A 7,995-nucleotide genomic window follows, 5' to 3' on the forward strand; every position below is an offset into this window, starting at 1 on the left:
GGAGATCCTTCTGCTCTTTCCAGATTTGTCCTAAAATCAAAACCATCTGTCAAGCATACATCAACTTGGTGACACTAGACAACCCCTCCAAATTTATTAAATTTTGATACCACCATCCCACCCAGATGGCTCTTGGTGGTTCACATAAATAAAACAAATAAAAACACAACTGATAACCCATTAAAAATATCAAAATAAGATCATTTTATAAACAGGCCAGGCTTAAAAATATGTCTTTCTCGGGCTCTTTTAAAAGCTGGCAAGATTCTTAAGCCTCAGATACTGTGGGGAGCTGCATTTTACAACCTAGGAGCAGCTATTAATCCTGAGTCCCCATCAGGCGAACTGGCAGCAGCTAGAGAGGGGCCTCCTTGCTAAAATATTTAACTTATTCCTGAAATCGGGCTCTCTACCAGAGGACTGGAGAGTAGCAAATGTAACACCGATTTTCAAAAAGGGATCCAGGGGCAATCCGGGAAATTACAGGCCGGTTAGCCTAATGTCCGTTCCAGGCAAATTGATGGAAAGCATCCTCAAGGATAAAATTGTAAAGCACCTAGAAGAACAGGCCCTGTTCGGAGTGAGCCGAAATCTTGCCTCACCAACATTTTGGACTTTTTTGAGAGTGTCAACGAGTGTGTGGCTCAAGGTGATCCAGTTGACATAGTCTACCTGGACTTCCAAAAAGCTTTTGACAAAGTTTCTCATCAAAGACTCCTGAGGAAACTTAGCAGTCATGGGATAAGGGGACAAGTACATGTGTGGATTGCTAACTGGTTGAAAGACAGGAAACAGAGGGTAGGTATAAATGGAGAGTTTTCACAATGGATGGAAGTAAGAAGTGAGGTCCCCCAGGGATCTGTACTGGGACCGGTGCTTTTTAATTTATTCATCAATGATCTAGAAGCAGGGGTAAGCAGCGATGTGGCCAAATTTGCAGATGATACCAAACTCTTCCGGGTAGTGAAATCCGAAACGGATCGTGAGCAGCTTCAAAAGGATCTCTCCAAACTGGGGGAGTGGGCAACAAAATGGCAAATGCGGTTCAATGTTAGCAAGTATAAAGTAATGCACATTGGGACGAAAAACCCCAACTTCAAGTATATGCTGATGGGATCCGAGCTGTCGGTGACGGACCAGGAGAGGGATCTTGGGGTTGTGGTGGACAGCTCGTTGAAAGTGTCGACTCAATGTGTGGCAGCTGTGAAAAAGGCAAATTTCAGGCTAGGGATCATTAGAAAGGGGATTGAAAATAAAATGGCTAACATTATAATGCCCTTATAAAAAACTATGGTGTGACCACACTTGGAGTACTGCGTACAGTTCTGGTCACCACATCTTAAAAAGGACATTGTTGGAGAAGGTACAGAAGAGGGCAACCAAGATGATCAGGGGCCTAGAGCACCTTTCTTATGAGGCAAGACTACAACACCTGGGGCTTTTTAGTTTAGAAAAAAGACGACTGCGGGGAGACATGATAGAGGTCTATAAAATCATTCATGGCATGGAGAAAGTGGAGAGAGAAAAATTCTTTTCCCTCTCACAAAACACTAGAACCAGGGGTCACTCCATGAAATTGATTGCCAGGAGGTCTAGGACCAACAAATGGAAGTACTTTTTCACACAACACGTGATCCACTTGTGGAACTCTCTGCCACAGGATGTGGTGACAGCCAAGAACCTGGATGGCTTTAAGAGGGGTTTGGATGACTTCATAGAGGAGAGGTCTATCAATGGCTACTAGTCAGAGGGCTGTGGGCCACCTCCAGCCTCAAGGGCAGGGTGCCCCTAAGTACCAGTTGCAGTGGAGTAATGGCAGGTGAGAGGGTACGCCCTCAACTCCTGCCTGTAGGCTTCCAGTGGCATCTGGTGGGCCACTGTGCGAAACAGGATGCTGGACTAGATGGGCCTTGGGCCTGATCCAGCAGGGCTGTTCTTATGTGCTTAATGACCTTAATGTGCGGTGGGGATCATGCTGAAGAAGGCACTTTCTCAGGTAACATCCCTAGGCCGTTTAGGGCTTTGAAGGTAATTAGCAGCACTTTGTATTTTGCCCAGAAACATTCTGCTGTTTTAGAAAAGAGGCTCCATGCACCCATGCTTGGCCCTGGTCTACCAGCTTATTTTATTTATTTATTTATTTGATTTATATACCGCCCTTCCAAAATGGCTCAGGGCGGTTTACAATTAAAGAGACTTGAGACTGGGCTGGGGAGGGATGCATCCAGGCATAAATTCAAGTGCAGTTTCTCTAATTCTTTGCTAGAGATTCCTGTGATTAATTTTTGTCTGATGCATCTTTACAGAGGGCAATGCTTTCCCAAACTGCCAACTGTATAGTAAGTGTCCAGCCAGAAATTCAAGAGGTCTCCAGTCCAGCCACAAAAACTTATTATAGCAATACTTTGTTTTTTAAAAATACATCTCTACAAGGCACAGTTCTTTACGCAAATGCTATGTAGGAGATCGAGACCATATTTGTGAATAGGCCTTCCTTCCCAATAGTCCCTCAAATTTACTTTTGAGTAGGCCTGACGTTCTTTGTGAGTAGGTAAGTCTTGAAAGGCTGCAAGATTTCCATTACATTAAGTAAGGCAGGTCTACACACAAGTAAGGGTGTGGTCTACTTGTGAGGGAAGGTGGAGCTTTACTAGTGAGTTCTATCCCTAATCATGAGTAGACCACCTTACTTAATGTTACCTGTAAATGTGGGGTTTACCTGTAAAGCCAGTGGTTCGGTTTGTGCCATCGAACTGGGTTGGGTGATTTGATCTGGTTTGGGTGGCTATGCTTGTAAAGGTGATTCCTAACGCTAAAGAAATTAAAAGGGCCGCAGAGGGGAGAGAAGACATCTTACGGTAGGCAGAGGCGTATCTAGGGAAAATAGCGCCTAGGGCAAGCACTGAAATTGTGCCCCTGTCTGAACATCTGACACCCATATTTCAGATAACTTTACCATTATATCAGCTCAAAAATACAAGTCAAGCTCGAACTTTGCTTTCCTTTCACTGTCTCTACATGTGGACTAAATTTGGTGCAAACCGAGGTCCACAAGTTAGATCTCTTGCACCTCAAATATTTATGTGTCCTTCATCTTGAATTGGGGTGGATGTCATCATTACAAACTACACCATTGAGTTATCCCTGTCAGGTGATCTCATAAGCCTAGAAAGTAGGCTAAAAAACAATAAAGTTAAAAATAGCAGCACCTTAAGCACCTTATTTAAAAAGCAGTTATTTAAATAAGCATTTGCTGGAACAAAACAGTTTTCACCATCCTGGAAAGGAGAGCAGTGATGGTGCCAGGGGTTTTTTCACACAGCAGACTTTACCACAAGTTTGAAGTTGCCCAAAAAACCCAATGCAAAAAGTGGATTTTTTAAACCCTGGATATATATTGGGCTACACTCTTAACACACAGTGAAAAATCTGAATAGTTTGTGGAATGCTCCTTGAGAACTTGCAGAGACTTCAAGGCAAATCTAGCCAAGATGTGAACGCACCCTGTCCATTCTGGAGGAGATGCCTGCTAAAAGCCCTGTGTAAAAAACACACTGGTGTTCTCAGGTTCATATGGAAAAAGGTCATTCTGGAGAGGAGAGCTGGTCTTGTGGTAGGGAGCATGGTAGTGGTAGTGAGCACTACTTGTGGCAGTGATCCTTTGTTAAGCAGGGCCCACCTTGGTTTGCATTTGGATGGGCAACTACTAGTACTACTACTATTTCTATACCGCTTTCAACAAAAGTTCCCAAAGTGATTTACATTGAGATATAATACAATCAAAGGAAGGGGGGGGCATTAACAGTGCACAGCCAGGGAGGCAATAAAGACAAGTAAGTGTGTTGTGGTTTTGTACTCACTAATTATGATGACCTAACCTCAGGCCTCTACTCACTTACTAGCTATGGATACTAGCATCTATATATATAATTCTCCTGGGTGTGCCTTTCAAACATGTGTCCCGGCAGCCCAGCTGATTGGCTGGGCTGTGGGGGTGCCTGATTGGATAAGGCGCACCCAGGAGAACCAGCGGGCCAGGCTGTGGGTGGCCATGATGGCCGCGGAGCTGAGGCGGCGAGCTGGCCGGGTGAGGCAAGGCGGCGGGCCGGACAAGGCAAGGCGGCGGGCCGGGCGAAGCGGCGGCGGGCCCGGGCGGTGGTGGGCCCGGGCAGAGCCGCGGACCTCTGCCAGCAGCCTGGGCAAGAGGGTGGGGGAGAGGAGGCCGGCCGCAGAGGCCAGCAAGGAGCGGCACTGGCACCGGCGGGGGGGGGGGGGGAGATAGCCGGCCCCAAAGAGCGCACAGATGCTCTGTGCGGGGTCGGCTTGTTTATTATATTGCTCATCTGAAGTACACAAAGTACTCCAGCTCCATGATCTAAGTACAATATCCTGGAGTAGCAGACTTGATACATGTTTGCAAAGCTCCCTTTATTTAAAAAACAACAACAAAGCAGTAACCTTTCCTTCCTCCCCCCCTCCCACCCCACACACTCACTCTGCAAGGCAAATGGCATGTTTAAACAACAATTCTCTCTGGCAAGGAAAAAGGCAATACCTGCTTAAAGATGCTAGAGGTTTTCCATCCTACAATTCAAGCTTTAGTTGCATTTTATTAATTGCTCTAACTTTAAATTGTATATAATGTGTTTTAAAATGTGTTAATCTTTTGGGGTTTTTTGTTATTGTAAACCACCTAGAGACTTTGGTAGTGGGTGGTATATAAAGATGTTAAAGCCATTTTTGGAAGGGCAGTATATCTATCAATCAAATAAACAGAGCTCTTTTAAATCAGATATCAGTCCCATGGATTTCCCTTTCTTTGCAAGTAGGTTTGCAGCCTAGTCCTAACTTCTGGCTATACCCTGCCTTGAATGACCTTAAAAGTAGGAAGACGGTATAGAGATCTATTAATAAATACGCATGCCTTGCTCAATTCAAGCCCTGCTAAACTCAGTGGAATTTATTTCCAAGTTATAATTAGAAGTTCAGCCCTAATTACCTATTCCCAAATTTCCAGAAGGGCAGCGTTAAGTCTGTTGCAGCAAGGAGGCAAAGAGAATCTTGTGATGCCTTCAAGACTAAACACAGTAGCTTCAGCTTTCTTGGATTTACACAGTTAGGTTGCCAGCGCTCCCGGATAGCCCTGGAGACTGAAGAGAAAGCAAAATCCATCTCCAGAACAATTCTGGAGATTTTAATGGTCCATGACTACAGCTAAAAGTAGCAACATGTGAAACAGCCTTAAGAAGTTAAATAGGCTCAACACGTGTTAGCATTCAAAGCACACTTGCTAAGAGCTTTCTCTCTGCAAGTCCTCTGTCTAGTTCCTCACAAGGATGACCAAGAAAGGCTTCTGAATCTGAAAGCCATTCTCCCCTTTAATCTAAAACTTTGCAAAGCCCAGAGAAAATAATAACGGATGCCATTAGTTCTGGGAGCGGGCAGGGTGGGGGAGAATCCACACACAACACTCCATTGAACTGATCTGCTGCACAGCGCAGCACTCCATTTGGATCTGCTACCTAGATTTCAGTTTCTCTGGAAACCAAGTCCTTCAGTTTCAAATTGTACACACACTCCAATTGCAGTTGAAGTACTAGGAACTATTTGCAGTGAGTGAAAATACACCCCAAGGAAGAGGTCTCTCTGAATACCATAGATCAGGCATTCAAAAGGGGATGTAATTTTAGCATTTTAGAAGAAGAAAGAAAGAATCATCACAATGTCTGAAGGCGCCTTTATTTAGGAACTCTGGCGGCGGCCGATTTCCTGCCCAATTTCCCGCCTTCCTCTTCCTAGCAGAAATGGGTAAGGAAAGCTAGGGAAGAAAGTCTGGGCAGCAACTTACTCATAATGCTCACCTTTGTTTCTTCCTTTCCCAGGCAGCAATGCAAGAAGTGGCAATTTTGCAACCTGGGAAAAGAGACAGAGCTCCCTCCTCTCCCTCCCCCCCGCCCCCTGCTAGGCAGAGCTTCCCATCCAGGTCACCCAGAGCGAGGGAGAGGTGTTGATCCAGGAGGAGAGAGGCGCTCCACAGAAGCTCCCTTGCTAAGGAAGCTTCTGTGGAGCGCCTCTCTGGACTAAGGAAGGCACGGGGAAGCAGCGTGGGAGAAGCGTGGTGGGGGGGGAGAGAACAAATATAGGGCAAAGGAAGGAGCACCTCTCTGGGCTAAGGAAGGAGCAGGGAAGCAGCATGGGGGGGGGAGAAGGGTGCTGCAGCTCTCAATCAATGGTGCCCCAAACCTTTTTCGACAGGGCGGCGCGGTTTAAACAGGACTGGAGGGAGCCAAGGACGAGAAGTCCATTTATTACAATGCTATTCACACGAGCACGTGTTGCTCAAAAAGTTGCAGGAAAAGGCAAGCAAAATGATCGAAAGAAATAATCTCATCATGCTCTGTCTGCTGTTGCGCCTTGGCTTTCAGGGTGCACGCTCTCACCACCAGCCAATGAGAGTCTGCCTGCTGCCCACGTCCCATCCTGTGCCACCTGGAGATCTTGCGAGTGTGCTGCTGCTGCACCTGCGCGAGTGGGGTGTGTGTGCGGGTCATGGGTGCCAGGTCCGCCGCTGCCCGGGCGCTCCAGAGCCGGAGGGAGACACTGCCAGCTCACCCAGAATTTTTTTGGGGGGGGATTTAAAAAATTATGGGGGAGGGCTTTTGTAGGACATGGCACTGTGCCCCCATTCCAGTTGTGCCCAGGGCACGTGCCCTGGCTGCCCCACCCTGGATACGCCTCTGGGTAGGTGGTGGTGGTGCCCCACCCAGGCCCCTGCTGTTCCCCACCAGCAGCCCAACCAGGTGGGGGTTCGGATTCCAGTCTCTGCGCATGCACAAAGGTCATTTGCATCATCAAGCTCGAACTGGCCGATCTAGGTTGAACTGAATTGAACTGGGTTTGATAGGAACTGGCTCTGCACACCTTCTTGCCGATGGGCTTCTCAGAGGCATGGGATGCTGGCCTACTTCCAGTGGCATCTGGTGGGCCACTGTGTGAAACGGGATGCTGGACTACTAGATAGTCCTTGGGCCTGATCCAGCAGGGCTGTTATGTTCTCATGATGTATGTATGTATGTATGTATTTATTTATTCAATTTATATGCTGCCCTTCCAAAGTGGCTCAGGGTGGTTTACAACAAGGTAAAAACAATTAAAACCAGTTAACAGTTAAAATCAAAACTATAAAAACCGAATAAAACCAATTCAACAATTCAACAGCTAAAAAATCCTGGAGAACCAGGCCAACCATTTAAAAACAATTTAAAAACATTTTTTCAGTCATTTTAAACCCTGGAAGGCCAGGCCAAACAAACAGGTTTTAAGGGCTCTCGACAGTAATATCTCGAATTAGGGATTTCTGCCGGAAGAGCATTCCACAGCCCAGGAGCAGCTACAGAGAAGGCCCGCCTCTGAGTCACCACCAGACAAACTGGTGGTAACTGGACATGGACCTCCTCAGATGACCTTAACGTGTGGTGGGGATCGTGCAGAAAAAGGCAATCTCTAAGATAACTCGGACCTAAGCTTTAAAGGTAATGACCAGCACTTTGTATTTTGCTAGGAAACATATTGGCAGCCAGTGTAACTGGCTGCCAAGGGTGGATTGGCTTGTAATGCAAAGTCACAATAAACTAATCTCTACTCTAATTCTTCTTGAAAAGGGGTTTGAATAAAGGTCTGGTACTGCTGCCTCTAGCTAACTGTTCTGCAATTGACAACATTCAATTACAAAGCACAGGCGAGATCAAGGGTGGAGTGGGTCAGGAGGTGGCCATGCACGCAAAGGTCTTTAGGTCCAGGCTACAAAATTACCAAGGTGCTCCTCTGTTTGGAGCGAGAAGTGGAATGCAAGCTGCTTCAAAAAGTGTGCTGCCTTTCTCTCCAGAACAAGGCATTAAGTGGCCAGTCCTCATTGTTTTCTGGGGAGAGTGCTTCTAAGGGTTAAAATGAAAGAATCGCAATGCCTAGAGTGGCAAAGAGAAAGAACGGATGAAC

The sequence above is a fragment of the Hemicordylus capensis genome, chromosome 2 (assembly GCF_027244095.1).
Source record: "Hemicordylus capensis ecotype Gifberg chromosome 2, rHemCap1.1.pri, whole genome shotgun sequence".
Lineage (NCBI taxonomy): Eukaryota > Metazoa > Chordata > Lepidosauria > Squamata > Cordylidae > Hemicordylus > Hemicordylus capensis.